The sequence below is a fragment of the Fundulus heteroclitus genome, chromosome 11, assembly GCF_011125445.2.
Source record: "Fundulus heteroclitus isolate FHET01 chromosome 11, MU-UCD_Fhet_4.1, whole genome shotgun sequence".
Taxonomy (NCBI): domain Eukaryota; kingdom Metazoa; phylum Chordata; class Actinopteri; order Cyprinodontiformes; family Fundulidae; genus Fundulus; species Fundulus heteroclitus.
Genome location: NC_046371.1, coordinates 5,568,782 through 5,592,823, shown reverse-complemented (window position 1 = coordinate 5,592,823; position 24,042 = coordinate 5,568,782). Strand labels below are relative to the sequence as shown.

Sequence of the window (24,042 nt, the reverse complement as noted above, 5' to 3'; positions counted from 1 at the left end):
AACTCTGAAAAAAAACACATTGATGATGATCCCTGCGAAGCTGCAGGAGCACTTTCACTTTAGATCAACACCATTTCCAGCTATTTTTTAGGTTATTTTTTTATTCCTCTTTTCTCTCTTCGTGAGTCATGCACAAACCTGCCAAAAACGTCCTGAATTTTAACACTAGAAAACCCGGAAATATTAGTTGTGACTTGAATTGATCCAGTTTGCTGTTTTTGATGATTATGTCTTATAAATCTTGCATTTTTATCATTCTGTTTTTCTCTAAAGGGAATAAAACAAAAACATAGTTTAGAATTAATAATGATTTGTTTTTTATTAAACCAGTTAAACATATAATTAACAAACTTTTTCTCCTTTTCTTTCCCCCCGGCTCGTGACATGTCTGGATGCACCGATTAGGTGAGTACAATAATTAGATTTTTAACATCGATGTTGACGCAGGCTTTATGATGTGCCAGAAAAAAGAAATGGATATGGGTTGTGTTGCCTTTTGTTCTGGATCTTTACATTTATTGTGCGACTTGCTGATTATTGCTGCTCTGCCTGGGTTTCGATTGGTGGCGGGACTTGACAAAGCTGCTTATTAGGCTAAATGTAGGAACGTGTCTCTGCGGCTGCAACGCGTGCAAAGCCTTTTTATAAAATTAAACGATCAGATTCTTTTTTTCCTTCAGACCATTTTAATTGTTTCCAATATTTTGCACATTCACAGTGAACAGAATAAGGCAACAAATTATCAATTGCACACCTCTATTTACATTTGGTAAAAAAAAACTGGGCTTTGAAAGTGAAGAATGATGAAATGAAGTTGGCTGCAGACACTTGATGTGTCCACACCCTCATCTGTGTGTTCAGAACTATCTTTAAGTAATTGGAGTGTTTTATTGATTGATTGATGTCTGTTGGCTCATACTTCTGGGTTTTGTATATTTTCTGTGTTGCTGCTGTCTTGCATTATAATAAAGAGAATGAGGCTGGCACCACTTGAAGCCATTTGGAGCAAACAAAGTTCTCAGTGCCGAGATGCAACCTGTACCAGCGATCACACAATAGTTCAGAGTTCCCGTGAGTCCTGGACAGCTAAGATAGGATTTCAGTCTTTTCCAGGTCTGGATAAATGAGGAAAAGTGAAAAAAGACATTAGCATTTTCAGACTTTATACCCTATCCTGTTGTCTAAATGTTTTGTACTTCCTTTTTTCTTCATGTCCTTTCCTTTCTCTCCATCCCTCCTTGTATCTGTTCTGTTTTTCTATCCTCTTATGATATCCTTCCTTCCTTCCTTCCTTTCATCTTAGTTCCCTACCTCCTTCCAGCCTTCTTTCCTCCTGTTCTATGTTTTTTATTCTTGTTTCCTACTTGTGTCCTTCCATCCTCCCTTTTATCCTTCTTTTGTTCCTTGCTTCTTTGCTGTCTTGTCTACCCCTTCATTACTCTCTTCCTTTCTCACCTTGCTCGTGCCCTTACTTCCTTTTATCCTTGTGTCCTAGCTCACTTCCTCTTCCGCTTGCCCTTCCTTTCCCACCTTCATCTTACGCTTCCTTTATGTCCTTTTTTTCTTCCTTTTGTTTTTCTCCTTGTATCCTACATTCTCTTCCCGCCTGATTTATTTCTTAGTTCCTTTCCTGACACGGGTCCTGTCCTCACTTGTCCTTCCATCCTTCCCTGCAGTCTTCGTTTTTTTTTTTTTTGTAGGTTCCATTTTTAAAACCCGACCTGTGGTTCAAAATCAACTTTTGTTATTTTATCTCTGAAAATGGACGCCACGCACTGCCAACCCTGGAAACTCTGGCGAACTATGAAAACGTGTAAAAAGGTTGAACCTGCTTTACCTCCCGCTGCTGTTCGGTGTTCCCGGCATTGTGCAGTTGCCAAATCATCCGGTGCAATTCCTGAAAAGGCTCTCGGCGGATTGCTTTTTATCGTCACTGAATGACACTGGCATTATGTGTGTTTAAAGATAAACACAACATAAGACGCTCACCTGCGTATCTGGCTGCTCTTGTTGGCACTTTTTCCCACGCTGCTGCCTCATGCCAGTCCTCCTGGCAATGTAAACCTGGCTGTTAGCCTGCAGAGAGAGAGTGAGAGAGACAGAGGGGGGGGGGAGAAAAAAAAAAAAAAGCTTTTAGACTTGATTGAGACGCGCAGCATTGATGCGAGCCGCAGCAGCAGTTGGTTAGATGCAAACAACAATGTCGGGGAGTTAAAATATTCAGATCCAGACTCAGACGTGCCTGTTGACCTTCTAGACAAGGCCCTCATTGGTGGGGGGGGGGGGGGGGGGTGGAAGATGTTCATTCATGTTGCTGTAAAGTGACGGGCATGCAAATGTCTCGCCCGGTCTTAAAGAGATTTACTCGCATATGGTTAATGCATCCGGTCTTAAATCACATCTGGTGGGAAGTGTGTGTGTGTGTGTGTGTGTGTGTGGGGGGGGGGTTCCACTGTCGCTGGACCAGCTGTTGCATAGTTGTATTTATCCGCCCTACTGGCAACACAGATTCCTGGAAACTAAATAATTTCTCAGAACTGTAGATGGTAATGTGATGTGATAAACATCGTAAACCCCGTGTATTAACAACGCCACCTGTTTGTTACATAAACTCCTTCTAAAGAGAGGTGGTAGTCCCTTGATCCTGCACCTACCATTCATTTCTGGGTAAAAAAAAAATAAAAATCATAGTTTTAGAGTTAAAAGATGGAAAAAGGGGTGTCCTGTTTCTGCTGGGCGGGAATCACCTACATGCTGTCATTGACTCTGACAGCAACTACTGTTTTTTTTTTTTTTTGTTTTGTTTTTAATGGCAGGGAGCGGAGCATGGGGTCATCTGACAATCTGGCTACGTTCACACTGCAGGTCTTAATGCTCAATTCCGATTTTTTTGTGAAATCAGATTTTTTTTTTTTGCGTGGTCGTTCACATGTCCAAATATATGCAACTTGTATGTGATCTCCTGTGTGAACTGAATGCGTTCAACCGAAGTGTCCTGCATGCGCACTCGAGGACGTGATGACGTCACACGCAGCAAAGTGTCCTCAGTGTTTGCGGAAGTAAACATGGATTATAATGCTAGCACGCATTTTGCAGTCTTTAATTTATTTTCTAACCGGAGCTTTCCCTCCATTGACTTCTCTTCTCATTGTAGTCTGCTATGGGTGTCGTCTTTCTTCCCGCTTCTGCATAGCAGGACGCAGAATAGTGACGTTTGTCGAGTATCGGTGACGTACAGGTCGGATAAATGCGACCCGGCTGTACAGACACAGGTCGCATTTGAAAAGATCAGATACGTATCGGATTCAGGACCACATATCCAAGTTGCCTGGGTCGCATTTGAAAAAATCAGATCTGTGTTGTTCAGACTGTCATAAAAAGATCAGATACAGGTCGCAAAAAATGGCCAAAAACGAACGTAGCCTCTGATTCCCTGTGAAGCCGACAGCGGCCGTCTCTACGCTGATGCAAACGTGTGCCAGGAAGTGGCTCAGGTGCCCATCAGCAGGCGGACGGTGGCTGGAAAAAAAAAAAAACACTAAATAGAATAAACGGGCCAAATAGATTGACTGAATCAAGATTAAGCTGCCGCAGAAGCACTCGGGGTTTAAAAGTGCAGATGAGAGCAGCAAAGCTTTGAAGTAATTTTACAGAGTGCGAGAAAGTGACGAGCGGCAGGCCGCCTGTACTTAGCCCCACTCCAGGGCGCGTCGGGGGGGGGGGGACAGTAATCAAAACTCCCCTAATGTCCGCAGAGGCCCAGCAGGACGCTGATGGCTTCTCAAGGTAACTTTGATTAGTTTGCTCCTGTGAGTGTTTTACATGTGTGGCATGTCAATGACAGATTATGCGCAGCTTATCGCTGGCAGCTGAAGGTCGCAACACCCTCCAGACAAATGTTTGAGACGAAGGTTAATAATATAAGCCTCGATTGACTAAATGTGGACTGTTTCAACAGTGAGTTACAAAAAAAAAAAAAAAAAAAAACTCCCTCAGCCTTTCTGTTGTTAAATAAAGCAACAAAAAGTCAGCTTTTTACAGGTTTTACCTGCAAAAAAGATCTTTATTCACTGCCGATCTTGTATGACTGGGGTTAGCGAGGTGCCAGCCTTTTAATAAAAGACCTAAAAGCACTCAGTAAAATCTTAAACTATGCTCCGAAACAGAGGAGCCTGGCGTGGGAGAAATGCTGCTCTCCGTACAGCTTGAGTTGGAGAACAATTTCCCCTTTTATGCAGCCTTCAGTCATGACTTTTTATTTAGGTTGTGCTGCATTTGGGAAAAAAATAAAAATAAAAGGTAATCACAGCAAACAGTATTATTACCGTCCCTGACCTGGGAAATGATCATTACCCATAATTCAGTCTAAGGGAAACCAACGTCATGAACACTGAACGCGATCTGCATCAGCACAGCTCCGGTGAGCCTTCACTCCCCGGCGGTTCTCCTCCGTGATTTGTTCGCCTGTCATCTCTGCGGAGAGAAAACAGGAGTGAGGTGGGGATCCACACAAAACGCCTCACGCTGCGCCGCCGTTGTCGGTGTCCCCCTGTCTGCAGCTTTTACAGCAGTCTTTATTCATCAAAGACTAACCTGCTTTCCAGACCCTGAGCAGGCGGCCCACCTGCCGCGCCAAGTGGATTGGCTCCTTTGATTGCTTCCCTCTCCGAGGATTAGAGACTAACATCTGAGCTCATTAGCATCATGAGACCGTCAGGTGCAGCGAAAGAAACAGGAAGTTGTTAAAAGTTCAATTAAGAGGCCCACGTTTCTCATAAATGTGACAGTCCCCAATTCAGGTTTAGAAATGGCTACCCAGAGAAATTCTGTAGGTTTAATGTTCGGAGTGCAAAGTTAACAACGTAATTATAGTTCTGATTTCACTTCTTGAATTTAGGTTTTCCTTGCTGTGGACTTTTTCTTCCTGGATTCTCTGAACTGATGCTGTTGGTAGCATTTGTTTTATCCCCTCCTGCTCCGATTCCCACGCTTATGACCGGGGGAACTACTTTAATGTTTTAATTTTCCATCCCCTGTTCTGTAAATAATAGTAATAGTTGTTCTATATTCACACCAAATCATGAGTTTATCCAGATTTTTTGATGCTCATGTGACATTTCTTATTTTAACCTTTGCGTGTTTTCTCACATTCACACTAATCCCATTATTTATTTATTTTTAGTGGCACACTGCAAAAAGAGAACTAAAAATAAGTAAAAATTTCTTGAAATGAATGTATTTGCCCTTGATTTGAGCGGGTAAATGAGACTATTTGCCAATGGAATACGATTTTTGCACTTAAAATAGGAAGAATTCATCATCATCTTATTTCAAGTGCAGTATATCTAATTATCTTATATTAGGGGTAGAAATACTCATTCCATTTGCAAATAATCTCATTTACCTGCTCAAATCAAGGGCAATTACATTCATTTCAAGAAAATTGTACCTATTTTTAAATCTATTTTTGCAGTGCACATCTTCTACAGGCTTTACAGCACACAGCAGCCCTCACTTTGATTGACAGCAGGAGTCTGCGGGCTGTCTGGCTGTCTCTGGAGGGAGAAGCCAGCCCGCAGAGAGGCAGAAACACCTAAACTCAAAATAATAATAACATTGTAGGGGGAATAAAATCAGAATGGCAGAAAAGGTTGAGAGACAAGTTATTTTTTTTTTACTGCCTGGATGAACTCTTACCTGTTTATTCCTCCCCTTGTATAACATCTACTGTTGTCTGATGTTTTCTCCAACAAATGAATTGACCATCCATAACCACTATAATATAACGGAGAGAGCGTGAAATGAATAATAGATGGTAAGGAATCAGTTTAACAGATGCACCACTATCCTGACGGTTATCGACTGCCCAGCAACATGCTTGGGTTCTGCGTCGACAAATAAATCCTTAACAGCTCAGAAGCCGTCATTTATTGCAGGAGTGCAAGATCTTGCATTACAGTTTAAAAATAAAATCAAGTTTGTTGTATTACAGGCAGTGGCCTGAAGGCATCAGGCAGCGCAAACTGTTCTGTGAAACCAATTAAACTCACTTCAGATAGCGTTTGTTTTTTTTATGTATAACATGTCAGTTTTTCAATTTTATTTATTTATTTTGTCTTGTTTTTGTTGTAAATCATTATTTAATCAGACATAATCTACCCTGCCTAGACCAGTTGTGCACATAATGCTGGTGACATCCCCCAAGGAAAAAGGCAACTGATCAGAGTCCTTTTGTGTATTAATATTAGCTGTTTATTTTCACGTTGTTAATCATATTCCTCCCAAACAAGTTGTAGCTTTTACTCTGTGTGGCTGCAGAAAAATACTTGAGTTGATCGTGAAGATGCGGCGATGATTTCACGAAAACTTAGTATCAATGAAATCTTTGGAGATGGTTTGTAAAGGAGACCAGGGCGGACTGGGATGGTTAGATTTTTATTATCTGGCCATTATTTTTTTGAGCCAAGTTGTTTCATACAAAATATTTCTCATATTTCCACAAAGAACTGCACTAATAGTTTAAAGCAGGGGTCACCACCATGGGGCCCGCAGGCACCAAGTAGCCCCCGAGGACCACATGTGGCGCCCAGAAAAGAACATAATCCACCACCAAAACTTGATTTTTATTCTATTTCTCTTCTTGCTTAATCACACTCGCATTTATATAGATTTAAAAATGACAATATCTATAACAAAGCATCAATAATGTGTTTATTTCACATTAAGTCAAGGTGAACTTTGCCTCTTGTAGTTCAATGGTCAGGTCAGCCAATGACGTAGCTGTCAGTTTCAAAAAGGTTGGCGACCAATGGTTTAAAGAATATTCTTTTTATGGAATCTTTTTATTTATCGATAGGTTAAAGCTTACATTTTTGATGCCATTTTCTACAAAAAAACAAATGTCCCATTAAAGAACATAACGTAATAAAATCAACAGTTTTGCTCTTTAATATGAAATGTAAACAAATTCCATTACAGTAGTTGTTATAAAAACGAGCTAATTTGCCTTTGTCGCTCTAAACAGATATTATTTAGCTGGAACCAAGGAAAATATCTCTACCAAGGTTCGCCTGTCGTAGCTGATAAGTTTGATTTTTGGGCCTTTTTTGATGTCGTCAACTTTTGTATTCCTCCTATACGCTTTGTAAAACTGGGGTTTTATCGTGAGTGTACATGTCTTACTGAAAAAAATAACAAATACTCCACTGAATAGCACCTTTAATGGAGTTGGATAAGGGTCACAATTTTGGTTTGCAAGACTTCAGCGGTCACAGGTCAACGTTTTGCTGTTCCCTGGCATCTGGACAGGACAGATGTTCCACTGGTTTTCTGTCTGAACCGGCAGATTTCTGAGGGCTCCCACACACGTGGAGTTACAGTGCCCTGCGTGTGACAGAAAGCGTTAAACTCACGCTGTCCATCAGCTCAGGTTTATGTGGCTTTCAGGCCAAAGGCAGCATGCACTCACATCCCTGCAGGGGTCAGGGGTGACCTCTGTGTTCCACTGCAGAGTTTTGTGGAGGGCCGTGCTAAAAAGGCAGTTTTTTATTTTTAAACAACTTCATAGTTGCTGTTTTATGTGCAAAGCTTTAGCGCTCAGGAGGTTGAGATGAGACAGGATGGTAGGGAGAGCATTGAGAGATATCCTGTGTCTACTGGCTGTGTGAATATGCATCATTGTTGGTCAAGATTTGACAAAAAAATTCAATTAGATTTTATTTATATGACGCCAATTCGTGATACTTTACTTCACAAAGTCAGACTCCATCAGATCCTCCAGGTTGGTGAGAAAGTTTCCTCTCTAAGGAAACCCAGCAGGTTGCATCAAGTCTCTCCAAGCAGCATTCACTCCTCCTGAAAGAGCGTAGAGCCACAGTGGACAGTCGTCTGCATTGTTGATGGCTTTGCAGCAATCCCTCATACTGAGCATGCATGAAGCGACAGTGGAGAGGAAAACTCCCCTTTAACAGGGAGGAGAACCACCAGCAGAACCAGAACCAGGCTCAGTGTGAACGCTCATCTGCCTCGACCCACTGGGGCTTAGAGAAGACAGAGCAGAGACACAGAAAGAGACAAAAAAAGCACAGAAGCAAACATAAAAAAAAAAAATAAGCTGACCACAACATGGTACAGACATTGGCTATTATAATGTGACGAACATTCAGTATAAATGAATGGGATTCAGGTCAAAGTGCCACACCGCCTGGTATAAAATCCCCTTTAATATCTGTTTTTGCATCTTCCTGGATGCAAGCAGAGTTGGAATCTTAATAACACCTTACTTAGAAACAAGAACCAAGAAATCACAGGATCCGGGATGAGTACAACGGCAGAATCCGGCGAGTAATGACAGAAAACATGAGGAGTGATTGCAGAGGCGAGGATCAGGTGGGTCCAATTAACAATTAATGCTTGGCAGCTGTGTGGGGAAACACGACTACGAGCGGAGGGAGAATGATAAGCGAACACGGAGTAAACAAAACGCATAATGATGCTAGGCTAGGGAAGCAAGCAATGCAGATTCAATCGTGCTTTACTAACCCCACAAAGAAAAAATGGGAACTGATGTTGCCTAACTTTCTTCAAATGACCACAATAACTGTTCTTGATCCTGTAGAGGTTTGTGTTGCAGCACATGTGAAGATCCTCTGTAGCGTCGGCGCGCCGTGTGGAGGATGTTCGTTATAGTCATGATTTTACAAAGCTGTAATCAGGTCGGCTGTATAACGTCACAGGGTGCATGCTGGGGCACGCAGAGTAAAATCCACAAACCGCCTGGCTTTCCACGGTCAAAAAGGTGCCTCCAAACTGCTGTACCTGCACCAGATAAGCCGGCGTTTTTTTAAACCCTGTGGATCCAGGGTGACCTATAGGCAAGGCAAGGCAAATTTATTTATATAGCACAATTCAGTACAAAGACAATGCAAAGTGCTTTACATGATTAAAAAATAGCAAAATAAAACAGAATAAAAGCAAGTAGGAATAAAATATAGATAGAAAATAGAACAAAAAAGTGGTGATTCAGTTAACTAGGACAGTTGAAGGCAATTTTAAACAAATGTGTTTTTAATCTTGATTTAAAAGAACTCAGGCTTTCCGCACTTTTACAGTTTTCTGGAAGTTTGTTCCAGATAAACGGAGCATAGGAACTAAATGCTGCTTCTCCATGTTTGGTTCTGGTTCTAGGTATGCAGAGTAGGCTGGAGCCAGAAGACCTTAGTGGTCTGGATGGTTGATGCCCTGATAACAAGTCTGTGATGTATTTAGGAGCTAAGCCATTTAAGGATTTATAGACTAACAGAAGTATTTTAAAGTCTATTCTCTGAGATACAGGGAGCCAGTGTAAGGACTTTAGAACTGGTGTGATGTGCTCTACTTTCTTAGTATTAGTGAGGACGCGGGCAGCAGCGTTCTGGATCAGCTGCAGCTGTCTGATCCACTTTTTAGGCAGACCTGTGAAAACACCGTTGCAGTAATCAATTCGACTAAAAATAAACGCATGGATTAGTTTTTCTAGATCCTGCTGAGACATTAGTCCTTTAATCCTAGAAATGTTCTTCAGGTGATAGAAAGCCGACCTTGTAACTGTCTTTAGGTGCTTTTGGAGGTTCAGGTCTGAGTCCATCACTACTCCCTATAATATCTGAGGACAACTGCCTCGGTTCTGTTGGCAACATGGTGTCGATTGTCAACATGAGTCAATGAATAAACCAACATGCAACACAACTTTGGATTTTCTGCTTCGCCCCTTAAGAACGATTCGGCGTCTGTTGATGGAAGGAATTTATTTTTTTCTTTATTATTTCTTAGAAACACGGTCCATAAATTGTGTTTTTTTTTTGCTGCTGATGAATGCAGAATGCCTCTTGGCGCTGCCAGAAAAATCCCCTTTTTCTACAGTCAGGAGACAGATAAGAGCCTTGCACATTATTAGTGTTTATTCAGGTAGGATTTTGCTGAGGATGCGCGCTCCTTTCATTTGGTTCCCTAGTTTATCCGTGCCGTTGCAAAAAAAATTAAATAAGAAAAAATAACACAAATACATTTATGTTTGTTGGTTATTGCTCCGTTATTTCAAACCCGGCAGAACAGACGCTGGAGTTGGCTTTCCTGTTTGATTTATTACTTGTAGCGCGGTGGCTGTGAATCATATGGACCAAAACTGTTCCTGGATCTCTTTTGGCTTCTAAAGCCACTTGAAGGACTTGTTTTCTCCGCGTAGAAGCCCTGATCTGGCTTCTTCTGTTCTGCTACAGAGAGATTTTCACCCGACTGGCAGCTGCAGCGACGGCATTATTTACCTTCCTGATGTGCCTGACGTCTTTGTCCATGTAGGCATCTTTTCCACCTGCTGTTGCATACTTTCCATCCCGTCCCACCGTTAGAAAGAACTGAATTGAGTCCTACAGAAAAAAAAAAACTCTGCAGAAGCCAGAACGGTTAGGAATGCTAATCAGCTTAAAACTGAGTAATGAGTGTAATTGTAGCAGCTGAAGTTGTCAGGTGGAGCAGCCGGCCCCCTTTGTCTTATAACGTTGTTTTGATCGGCGATGGGGACGGGTTTGTTTTTTTAGAGCCCCCCCTTGTCTCGTCTAATTACCGTCAGTTAGAAAAGCCTGTAATTTCCCCCAGTCATTATAATTAACGCTGTGAGTTCGACTTTTCTAAACTAAGGGTCTATGACAGGCGGAGCCAGAAAATTACAGGCAAAAAAAACAGCTTGGTGTTATTTCTTCGTGTCTTTGGATTACCTTTTGAATGTCCTTTGCCTAAATCTCTGAAAACGGGGATATCAAACTCCTAATAGTAGAGATTTGGAGGAGATTAGATCCTCATTCTCGATGTAACTGTTGTCACCCTTCATAATTTTAGCTTATTTGACTTTTACCTTACATGATGAAGTGGAATATACCAGTAAAGGAAAATATTTGTCCATTGTGCTGGTGAAGATTCTCAGTCATCCAGATCATGGTCATTCCAAAAAAAAAGTAAAAAACAAAGTAACTGGACTTGTTTTCCGTAGTTTAAAGACGTTTCGCTTCCTATCCAGGAAGCTTTCTCAATTCAAAAAGTCTGGAGTAATGTGGAGTATCAAGTTTTATACTACTGCCCAACAAAGGCCTATTAACATGCAAATTCAACACAAACAGGTCCACTACCGTAGTAATGGGCAGTCGTTAAAGTCATTAAGCCAGCAGATTGAACCGAAATTGGTCCACTCCTCTGTAACGGGGAGTCGTTAGGGTCGTTATGGGCAAACAATTCAAAGTTGTTTTGTTTTTTTTTACTTTTTTTGGAATGATTTGTCCATTGTGTCACTCAGCTCAACCCCAACGCGTCTTCAACAGTGCCTCCTCAGGCCCGACAACATGCGTTTCAGGGACACCCAACCCGTGGTTCGCGGACCCCTGGGGGTCCAGGGACCCCAGTTTGATGGCCGCTGCTATAAAGACTCTGAATCAAATAACGCGGCCGCTACTCTACAGTGTTTGATCGCACATTGAAGTGGTAAGCAGGGAGGAAGCCAAAGCCCAAGAGCTGCCTGGCTGACGATGAGAGATGGAAGCGTCACCACAGAGGTCTGTAGAAACTCACAAGGACCAGTGTCTACTTTTTGAATCTCACTGGTGTCCTGCAAGTGTTTCAACACACCTAACTCAAATATTGGCTCATCGGCAGAGCTAATTAGAGTTTATCTGTCTGCTAGTGAGGCAGTTCAGCCATTTGATTCAGGCGTGCAGGGCAGGAGACACCGCTACGAGTTTCAGAGCACCCACCGGCCATATTTTATTTCCAGTACTGAAGGGTCCAGTACTGAAGCTGTAAACATCCCTCTGCCTTGTTAGATTAAATATGTTAAAGTACAGTTTCTATTTCAAGTGTCTTTTTTATTGCTACATATGAGTCCGTAATAGAGAAAACCACTTTGTGCAGGTAAAGAATCTGGGAGAACCGCAGCAGGGCACGGTTAAATCTTAACAACAGTAGAGATCAGCGATCAATGTTTTCAGATATTTAGTACATTTAATGAATCATTATGAATTTTATATTTGATAATTGAACTCAGTTGTATTTAAAGTTCCAATAACAGAAAAGTCCTCCATACTCATTGACCTTTTAGGTCATAAAAAGTAAATATTTAGTTCCTTTGCCTTGTAACTAGTTACTTTTTTGGAAGAAGTAACTTGTGCAACACTGCCACTGACAAACTAATGCAGCTAATTTGTTTGGATGAACTATAAACCAAATTTACGAGGACCAGAGTTAGAAACCAGCGCTCCAGATGCTTTCTGGACTGAGGAGTAGGCCAAACCTCTCTGAGACGTGCAAACCTGATGGCCAACTAGAAGAAAATTGTGTTGTTTTTGAAACATCAAAGAGTTATTTCACTCAATGTTATGCATGTCACCTGCTAATTGTTACGTAATTTGTTTTAATTAGTTAATATTTCCCACATTAAAATGAGATGGCTGTGCTTTTCTTTGTTCTAACACATTTATTTATTTATATACCCCACTGTAGATGTTTATTCCAAAAAAATAATTAAAAAGAAACTACATAAACTTATTTTTTAACAAAAAACCCCAACAAAAACTTGTTTTTTAAACAGGCAAAGCTAGGAAACTATTTAAAATGTGACACACGTTAAGGTGTTTTTTATCAGATCCCAGAGCAGTATTACAGATTATTGTCGCATCAATCATTCATGAAAAACCATTTGTGGTTTGGGTTATTTGTTGCTTTTATAAATCATAAATGCATGAATAATGAAAGACTCAGTCATTTTTAAAGAATCATTTCTTTGTCGAGTACACTTTTTTTTTTCTCCGCCTAATGAGATATTTAATGGTTACTGTGAGGTTAGCTGTCTTTCTTTCCGCTTACTCGAATCACCGCAGAAATCAACAAAAGCGCACCGAATGGAGGTCATAATGTGAAAGCGGAAAATAGAGCTATTGTATAATTGGATCTGCGGATGCACGGTTGTTTATTTGATTGACGGTAATGGCGCTGAAATGTTCTATTTGCCCCTAATAACCAATAAAGAAACCTCTGAGGTGGTGATTGTATCAGTGAAGGTGATAGAAGTCGGTGCGGGTTAAATAACCAAAGCATTGTGTAAGAAAAAAAAAAAAAAACGGGGAACTGCTTCATCTCTGAGACGATTTGGCTCCATCTGAAGCCGAGTCTGCTGGAACCTCCTTAGTGGGAGCTTCATGGATTCAGAGCAAGGCAGCCTAAAGCCCAGATTGGTCCACTTTTACTGCTTTATGTGCCGGATGTTTTCATCAGAGAGCGACAAACAAAACCACTAACAAAAGTGTTCAATATCTGCATATTTAATGCTGATTAGCACAGAAACAAAATATTAGGTGACCTGTTGCAGGTCTTTACCGGTAAGCAAGGGTTTGGGTCTCCTTTTCATGGGCATTTGTCTTTCATGGGTCCTTTTAATCACTAATTTAAGATCACTTATAAAAATAAAAAAAAACTCATCAGCAAAACTTATTCTGGTTTTCCCTAAAAGAGACCGTGAAACTAGAACTGCTCAGATCGGACTGTTATTAGCAGATACCAATTTCTGCTATCCTTTGAGATGTTATAATAATATAATAATGATGCATTCTACTTAAATGCCTTTTAAAAGGGCCTTTAAAGTCATTGAAGGTCATCGAACAAGAAAAATTACAACACAATGAGAGATAAACAATATAGGATTGTAATAATAAAATCCAAAAACAATAATTGGTTTAATAAATAATACGATTACACAGAATATGCACGCTCAGAAGATTCAGCAAGTTTAAAAACAGGTTTTCTTCATTAGGCATTTGCAAACTTATGTTTTATTTCAAGTGTTAAGTTTCATAATCCTTGACTTTTAAAGTAAGAGCACTGCAAACAATCTTTGGAGATAGTTTCTCTAAATCCACCGGAAAACGAAGAGATCATCAGAATAACACTAGAATATTAATATTTCCTAAATGTCGTCATGCTTTTATGAAAGCTTCAGATCAGCTGCTGCTCCTACAGACCATAGAAGAAGACTGATGCCACCACAGAGTTAAAGAAGTTCTCCAGGAGCTCTGTTTTAGTCAGGACATCTGGCTGTTGGACTTCCTGTTTAGATAAAAGGCAAAAAGGCAGCAAAAGGGAGATAAAAGAAGTAACACCTAAATTATCTTTTATTTCCTTGCTAATTTCTGCTCCTATTGTACAATTAGGCGGTTAATTGTCCGTCTGTTAACCTGTAAGGACGGTAACTTTTTTGCTGTTGCCAAAGTCACAGCTGCTCTTTATTAGGAGTGAATGGACTTTTATTTCTTGCTTTCTGAAAATAAAAAAGTCCTGATGGGTTTTTATAATTGTTTAATTTGTTTCTGAATGATATTAACGGTACACAAAAACTGGAAAATCTTAATTATATTGGTGTAGTTAATTAATGTTCTTAAATGTCTAACTTTTTTGTATGAATTCAGTTGATTCACTATTAGAGTAACTTAGTTTTACAGCACTTTAGCTGTAGATCTGTTTGCATATCGCTATATTCTTATAAGGTTTGTTCAGACGGGTCAAATTCCAGCGTGTCTAATAACCATCCTGGCAAATAAAGAGTCCCCTCCCTAATGCATGAGGTTTAACGGAGATAGTGGTGAGATAATACTCCTTTTAGGGACTTTAATGTACTTTTCTGGTTTAAATCTAAAGCACTCCTCTAATAACACTTTTTATATATAAAAAAAAAAAACCTTTAAGGACCCAGTTGAAAAGCTAGAGCCTTTACTGTCTTCTGAGCTGTAAGTGACATGAGATGCCCCCGCCAGAAGCACAGGAATTTTGATATTCTTGATATTATCCTGCCTTGAAAAGCAGACAAGAGGCCCATGAATAAATCCCTGACCCACTTCAGCGTGGAGTGGATCTAACTCTTGTCGTCTCTCTCCACCACTCGCCTCCTCGGAGCGGTGAAGGATAGTGTCACCAGGTTGAAATAATTTGTAGTTACCGTCTGTACCTTCTCGAGGACCCGGGTACCAAGCTGGTGTTTAGGAACAGCTGGGAAAGACAAGCCAGCGCGACCTCCGGCTGAATTAAATGCTCCGGACACGTCCCCCTCAGCCCCGTCTGGCGCCGGGGGGACTTTTTTATCGCTGTAGTCTGGAAAGGATTGAAGCCACGTTGTGCTCCTCCACATGATTGGCGAAGCAGGGTGTGTGATGCTGACTGGCACCCGGGCCTCTGGAGGAGCCGGTCCTGCTAAAGGAAATCAGCCCTGCTGCCATAAAGGTGTCCGGGTTATAGCGCTGTATTTGGTCTCTGACCTCAGCCCATCATCGGGATGAGGTTCTGCCACGCTTGAGCGGCGTTTCCCTCCTCTGGCTTAGTCTTCTATCAGAGCTTTGCCAGTCTGATTTTTTTTTTTTTTAGGTTAAAATCACAGAGTCTGCCTTCTCCCATGTTTTTTTTTTTAATCTCTTTTCCTTGAGATTGTTGAGAGGGGGGAAAAAATCACGGGGTGAAGGAAGACTTAACAAGAAATTTGCCTTTGCCTTAAGAAGAAACATAAATTAGTTTTTTTTTTAGTAACCAGAAAAGAGTTTTGAAAGTAATGGAAATCTGTTGAAGGGTTTAAAATAAGAAACAACATTCATATCTTATTTTAAACAACATGCAGGGTATCCTGAAAGGGCTTGACAATTTATTTGAAAGCATAAATAGAAAGTTTGTTTTTACTAATTTCATTCTGGAAAATAATTTCAATTCAATTAAATTTTATTAATATGACGCCAATTCACAACACATGTAACATCTGGTCTGGCGTTCTGTTAACTGTGACATCATCCAGAGAAGACGGCTCACCCGCTACTACCATCTAATGTAGAACAGATTACTGGATCAATGTGTGCTTCTGTGCTTTTTTGTCTTTCTTGTTGTGTCTCTGTTCTGTCTTCTGTAACCCCAGTCGGTCGAGGCAGATGACCGTTCATACTGAGCCCGGTTCTGCCAGAGGTTTTCCTTCCCGTTAATGGGGAGTTTTTCTTCCCACTGTCGCTTCATGCTTGCTCAGTATGAGGGATTGCAGCAAAGCCATGTACAATGCAGATGACTCTCCCTGTGGCTCTACGGTTCCCCAGGAGTGAATGCTGCTTGTCGGGACTTTGATGCAATCAACTGGTTTCCTTATATAGGACATTTTTGACCAATCTGTATAATATGATTGAACTTGATTTTGTAAAGTGCCTTGAGATGACATGTTTCATGATTTGGCGCTATATAAATAAAATTGAATTGAATTGAATCTCAAGGCACTTTCCAAAGTCAGACTCAGTCAGATTATACAGATTGGTGAGAAAGTTCCCTCTCTAAGGAAACCCAGCAGGTTGCATCAAGTCTCTCCAAGCAGCATTCACTCCTCCTGAAAGAGCGTAGAGCCACAGTGGACAGTCGTCTGCATTGTTGATGGCTTTGCAGCAATCCCTCATACTGAGCATGCATGAAGCGACAGTGGAGAGGAAAACTCCCCTTTAACAGTTTCAGTTTTTAAGGAGTAGATATTTACCATGAGACTTCATTTTTTCATAATAAAACATAATCAAATTAATATCAGTTCAGCTTAAGATAAAAACATAAACAATGACATTGATTAAACCAACAAGATATTATTCTCCTTTGTTCATGAAACATTTCAGAATGTTTCAGCTAAACAGTGAGAACTTGGATATGATGATAATATATGGGGTCCACAAGGTTCTTTTCTGGGACGATTGTTGCTTATTTGGTCCTACAACAATATTAATAACTATAAATTAATAATTATAAATGATCAAAATCATAAAAATGTGTTTTGAATCAGGTTGGGACACTGTAAGGTATCAATTGAGAAAAAAATAAATAATTAACTACCAATTTGTCCTAATAGTATAATACATAAAACATATTTGGTGCAAAAACCTTCAATGCATATATAAAACAATTATAGAAAATTTCAAAATTGAAAGTTTATTACGTTTACAAAGTAGATATGAGTTGGTGTCCAATATAAAATACTCCAGTGTTTCTCTATGAATAAATTAAATTATATATTCCATGAAAATGGAAATTTGCTCATTTATTTAAATTCAGAATGATCCAATTTTGCACATACAGTTGAACAGAATGCAGGCTAACCTTATTTTATCCTTACTCAGAAAAATAAAATGTTGTGGCCATAACAACCAGGGTAATTAGCCCAGCTTTGGATTTGGACCGTAGCTCAGTACATGCGGCTTCCATTCAGCATTATCCCTCACATGGTCACCAAGGGCTGTAGGCAAGTTGCAAAGCAGCATTTTGTTAACAAGATATCTGCAAATGGAAAGAAATGTCACGACTTAATTGGGACATCTATTTATCTGCTCAACATTCAAAACCCGACAAAAGCGGATGCTCCACAACCAAAACAATGTTTTCTGTCATTGGCGCAGGATCCGCTGCTGCTTTCTGTGAAGAGGAGTCGTTTTCTTCTGGACTCATTTCACTGCGAACCATGTTGTTGTTGTTGTTGTTGTTGTTTGTGCGTGCCAAATCAGTGTTGCATATCCATCCGTGGAGATGGAGAGTTTCTGCCAGAATGAAACGGCTTTATGATAATGGGGAAACGGTGAATAATAAAATATTCATGTATTTAGGCAGTAAAGGGTTTGCATTCACCCACTTCAGGTATCCATCCATCCATCCATCCATCCATCCATTGGATAGAAATATGAAATTCCAGTATTCTTCTTTTTTTTTTTTTTTTTTTTTTTTTTAATAGTGTCCTGTCTGGCAGTGTAGCATTAAGAATTGTTGTCTTAATGCCAAAAAGAGCCCAACAGATTTTACTTTCAGAAGCGGAGCCTTACTGCTTTCGCCATAATTCTCTGCTTGATTTATACGTGCAAGAAGCTTATTATTATAATTACTGCGGGGAATATTTCTTGTTATATGGACACTAAAACAAGAATGTGAAAGTGAAAAAGGGAGAAAAGGTGAAAGAGGAGAGGAAAGGGAGAGAGCAATGTAACATCCTCTGAGTCTGCTTCTTCACCTGCAAAGAGAGATGGAAAAAGAACAGCAGAACCAGCCGATAAAGTATTACAGGTACAATCAAGTAACGCCTTGATACCATCACTGAGTAATATACAGTATTAATTAATACAAAATGTATAAAGTGACAGCTGAAGATAATAATAGGGTTTTTTCTGTATAGAAGTGAATCTGTAAGTACTTGGATCCACCTGTAGGTGTTTGTGAGAGTGAACTTGTGTCTGTGAGGTTTATCCATGAGAAAAATACTCAGTAGTGGTTGTGAAGAGCCAAAGAGCCCCAGAGCACCGAGGCAGACGCCAGGGGAACCAGAACCCCAGATGCCTGAAGGGACCCCAGAGTAAAGATGCCCAAGAGGGACCAACACAGGAAATCTGCCTCCCCCACCCAAGAGAAGAGAAGAGACGGCCCCCAGAGAAACCCCCCAACATTTAGCAGTATTCTAAAGCTGTTTTAGCCGTCTTTCAGGCAGCTGTTTAGCAGGTTTTTTAGCACCAGGTTGAAGAGGAGCAGTACAGGAATACTCTGATTGTCCCTCTGGCACTTTCTTCTGCATCTAGTTATAAAAACTTAAACGATAATTACAGAATAACTGAAAATGTTGACATTTTTTTGAAAGAGAATATTTTAAAGTCTTGATATACCTTCATACTTTCAATCAGTCCCTGCCCACCAAGTAAAGCTGTTAGATATCGAGCAGATAATGTGATATGTAAGTGGAGGTTAAAAATAAGGAAAAAACAACTCTCCAGGACTCCAGAAAATTGATTTATAATGTTCATAATTCATACTTTTTCTGACGTGTAATTTGAAGTAAATCCTGACAAACAAGCATTTTCTCCACTGGAAAAATAACTCTTGCCTCTCACAAATGCAGGGTTGTTCTTGTGACTCTGAATAAACCAAGATTGACCTTTTTTCCAGACTCAAACTTATAAAAAATACAAAATAAAAGTGTCCTTTTTTCTTCTGCTGCATTGTCAAAAACACTGCAGCTACAGTAAAACACTCCATTACTTGGCCAATAATCTGAAGCCATTAGCTTTTGCTGTTGCTATAATGAACTAATGCTTGTGTGCTTTTTCATCACGGATGTTGGACTATGGAACTTCGTCCATTATGGATAATTTATGTAATTGGGGACGGAACAAACAGGAAGGACATTTCCATCAAATCTCACACTGTCACTGTTGCTGTTAACCTGAAGCCACCTGCATTCAGAGGTCCACAATGTGAACCCATTTCATATTATAGGTGAATTATTTGACCTCACAATGGGTTTGGCTCAGATATTTTAGACTAAAAAGTAGATATTTTCAGGGTGCAACATAGATAAACAGAGGTAACGTTTAGTTAGTCAAATGTAGTACATATTTTACACAACGAGCAGATGCTTTTTTTTACATTTCAATTGTTTTACTTTTAAATCACTGCTGCACCTTATTCTGTATCTTAAATCTACTGTAATTTACAAGCTGTATTCTTGCACAAATCCCCTTTGCACAATCAATTCTGCACATACAAATGGTTTTAAAAATACTCACCTGTACACTGTGACTTCTCCTGCATTGTCTACATTTAAATTGTTTACTTTTAAATCACTGCTGCACCTGATACTGTAATTTAATTTTACTGCAATTTACAAGCTGTATGCAACAAAATTTCATTCTGTGCGCACTCTGTGCATACAAAATGACAAAGTTGTCTAAATCTAACTGGGAATATGTCTGTGAAAAACACCTATTTTTATCAAGAGGTTTGGGGAATAAAACAGGTTTAAAACTGATCATATGCACACAATATTTGAAATGAATATGAATATTATTGTGTATGGTCTATTCAGCTAAAGAGAAAACCATGGGTTTCAATTAATTATTAATTTTTCATAATATGACTCTGTGCTTGGATTTCCCTCCTTAATACTCTTGACTTTGTCTAGCCTATTGTCTAGATTTATCCAACGTTTTTTTTTTTGCTTTTCCTGGCTAAATTCAGAATTTGTTTTTTTCTTTTTCGTGCTCTGTTGTATTTTTGCTCCCATTATTTTCATATCCGTCTTGTCTGATAACTGTTTTTTATAATCTGCGGAACAGATGATCCACGGTTTTGTCAGTTTTTGTCTCCATGCTGGAGCCGCTCTGTAAACACTGAATAATGATTCATGACAACCGGCATCGTGAACAGTGGCGCACATTTCCAGAATCACAGCAGGGAGGCCAGCCTTATTTGGATGAAATGTTCTTATGAATATCCCTAAACAGTGCATTTATTGTTATTAATCAACCGTGTTAGAAGTTTAAGACACGTTTTGCTGATTTGTTTTTTTTCTCCAAACAACAGTATGATTGCTACTTGGCTTGTTTTATCCATTAGGGTAAAAATAAACACTAAAATGTATCGGCCACTTCTTTTTGCTTTTGAGTTAGAGCTGTTCAGTCAGTTTTATCGGACACATTGAAAACATTCCTCATTGTGATTGGAAAGTCACAGATAAGACCTCCTGTGGTCACTTAAAATAATCTCAGTTGGGTTTAAGTGAAGTATTGAGGATGCAGGGCTCAATATGCTTTTAGTCTGCAGAAGCAGGGCGAAGGTTTTATTTCACATAATGCTCATTTGAAAATGATCTCTTCAAATCCAGGCTTGTCCGAGGGCAGCGGAGGTAAAAAAAAAAAAAAAAAAAAAAAGACGATCTTAATAAGTAGATGATGGTAAAATCTGTTTGACCAGGTCACCAGGACTTAGCTTTCTTTAATAGCCTTTATAAGCACCACATCTTAAATCCTTGTTAATGTGATGCCCATGAGGAGGCCAGTGAAATATGACCCATGGCAGGTCCGCTGATCGGCTGCAGGATGTATTTCAAAGCCATGTAGAGAGGAAGATAATCACTGAGATGCAAAAGTGACGCAGTAAAATCCACCGTATGACATCTGTTTGAGAGGTAATCTAGGGTTTGATATTTCAAAACATTCAGTCCCGGTGACCCTGTTCTGAACCCACCAGTAAGAAATTCACTTTAGTTCTCCGAACTGAAAAGATTCTGGACCCCAGTGAAAGACTGCTCGTTTATTAGGCACACTACGGTAACATTCAGTTAAAAATAACATGCTTTCACTGTATTACATGAGTTAATCAAACAATTTAAACAGGAATGTCCAATTAAGAGGTATAATGGCTTTTATTGAACAGAAATGTTTAAAATCAGGATCAGCTTATTCACAACACACTACAATAGGATTTTAAATCCTATTGTAGTCTTGAGGAGTAAGACATTTCAAAAGTCAGTGTCAGCTTCACCAAAGAGGCTCTTTAAACAAGACATTTAGCTCTGGCTCGCCTAAATGAGAATCTAAAATATAATAGAAATTCTAAGCCAAGTTGATCAACCAGAACACCTTCTGAATCCCATTTTGTTATCAGTAGAAATCTTAATGTGGATGGGTTTTCACCCTTTGGGTTTATATGTTTATATATTCTTTATATTTCTGGTAGAGGTGCCATCTGTAACCATACAGAAAACCAAGCCAGGCCTGCTTACCAGTACTTGGCACTGTGGAAATAGATCGGACTAAAGCGCTGACTTTAGGAACTGGAGGGCACATTCACTTTTGACGCTGACCTGTCTGCCACATTTATTCATGCGTAGATTGTCTTGTTAGTTTTACCGCTTAGTTGTGACTAACTACACCATGTTTCTGACTGTCCTTACCACATACACTCCTCAAATGCTCTTAAACTGCTTTGTTATTATTTCATTGTTGTTTAAAGAAGTAGTTGGTAGTCCTGTAAAGAAAACTTTTTGTTATACCGGGTAAAGTGGTCCTTGCATCCTCAAAGTTGGTAATACATTATGTATTCAGAAAAAAATCGATCTCTGTTTTATGACATTATGTATTCAGAAAAAAAGAAGTTAAAAAATTGGATCTCTGTTAAAGCTGCAGGCCACCAAGAACTCTGACCAATCCCTGCCGTTCGGTCTGAATGGCAGGGATTGGTCAGAGTTTTGTTCCCCCGCCAGTGTCTGTGCTCGTTCCTTGTTAGTTTCCACTTGCTAGCTGCGCACATCTAGTGTTTATGTATCCGGTTAGCTTAGTGCTTAGCTTAGCGGTTAGCTCTGGTGTTAGCCGTTCATTATAGCTCCGCTGCTCTCATCGTATATTTTGAACATGGCTGAAACATGGCAAGAAGCAAACCTTGTATAAGTTTATAAGAAGAAAAGGAAAGCCTGAGTAAAAAGAAATAAGACCAGAGTGGATTTGGAAGATTTTCGCTTGTGATCCCCTTGAGGAGCAGAAGAGCAAGTAAGACGGTTATTCAAAAAGGGACATGAGGAAAACTTCGGGAAAAATCACCAACTCTAGCTTTAATCTATGACTTATTTTTACTTGTTAATTTCATGCACAAACATAGTTTTGCTGTAATGCTGGCAACAGTGCGCAATACAAAGTAAACTCCTTATCTTCATGCAACGCTACTTTAACGGATTCTCCTTTAAATGGATTGAGGTTTGTCATTAGTTTGCTTAAATCTAGGGCCCTGATTCTCCCTTCTAAACAAAATATCCTGATCGCTTCAGATGACGGGGGGGAGATGCTCTATTTCAGGCTGAAGAGTCAGAATATCTTGGGATCTGACAGGAAATGGACCGGAACATTGGCCTTAGGTTTGGTGCATCCTGTGCTGGAGTGCAGCCACTGAATCGCATCTATGAAGTGAACGGCAGTAAGAAACGAAGGGCCGAGCTTTTACCAGTCAGTCCACGTCACTTCACTCACCTATTGAACCGAGCTTTGATGGCCAAAGGAACAAGATCAACAAAACCAATCACAGATTTTTTCTTTTTTACTTTCCACCCTGTGCAAAGCAACAAAGTTTAGATGAGAAGTTTGTTTATTCGGGAGGAGGGTTTGAGTAGATCACTGCTCCTTCCCATTTCAAAGAGCCAACAAGGGTTTTTTGTTTCTGTTTAGACACTTATCAGAGACAGCCAGCTGGACGGAGGCCTAGGGGCTGACCTGTAAACTTGCTGGAGTGATTGAATTTCCCAACCGGCCTGGGTGCAGGCGCAGATTCCCCGGGAGGAGACGGAGGAGGTTAATGGAACCAGGGAGGTTTGGGTGTCTGTTGCCACCGCTGGGAACAATGAACACACTCCGTGCTTTAAGGGAAAAAGAAATGCCTTTTTCAAGTTCAGCTGTTTATATTTAACATGTTTATTTCAGGGATGGAGATAAATCACGAGCACTCATGAATGAATCTGTGTTCAGATGAAAATGTCACAACGGAAAGAAAATAAAACAGGACAAAGCCCGAAAAATAGAAGTGCACTCATGCAGAAATAAACCATTACATGGTGGGGGGAAAAAAAAAAGAAAAAAGAAATCAAATATGAAGTCAGCACAAACCAAAGTCCCATGCACATTTCTCCCCCTGCGTTACAGTGAACATTAGTGTGCAGAGCTGCAAGCGTGCATGCCTCTGAGAGCCAAAACTTGCTTTCATATTTGTTTTGTGTGCGTTGCTCCCCCTCGAGCTCGTTGGCAGCGCGCAGACTGAGCGGCCATTGTTGCCCCCTCCTCCCTGGATCTCTGTAAAGAGCACACGGCTCCCCAGCTGCATGTAAATGCAATCATTATTTTAGTCTTTCTTTTGCTGATATTACTTTGACCTTCAGTGCATTTCCCGGGCTCATTTTTCTCCAGAGGGGGGAAAAAAAATAAAAAAATTGGCTCCATGACACTCAAGCTTCTGCTTTGAATAGCCGGTTGCCCATTTTTAAGGAAATGTAAGTTAAAAAAATAATAATTTGAGGGAGATTCAGCGTTCTTGGCAACATAGTGAGGTGCTGGCTGAATTATACATGCTAACAAGACCAACTGCTGAGAATCTGAGGGATGCCGCTGCGTTGTGACTTGAATACACATGCTGATGCAACTCAATACAGTGTTCGACAGGATCGTCGGCAACGTTTAA

The 24,042-nt window shown here is 40.1% G+C and overlaps 1 protein-coding gene and 1 long non-coding RNA gene across 2 annotated transcripts in view; one reads left to right on the top strand and one right to left on the bottom strand.

Moving 5' to 3' along the window:
- tmem132e (transmembrane protein 132E) overlaps nt 1-24,042 on the top strand; it is a 622,280-nt gene that overhangs the window by 130,786 nt on the left and 467,452 nt on the right. The gene's annotated exons all lie outside the window — the stretch shown is intronic.
- Nucleotides 1,378-10,422, bottom strand: LOC118564499. Its single transcript, XR_004931888.1, has 2 exons — nt 10,302-10,422; nt 1,378-2,076 (listed from the first exon to the last, which is right to left on the bottom strand). It is a non-coding gene; the product is annotated as an uncharacterized LOC118564499 (long non-coding RNA).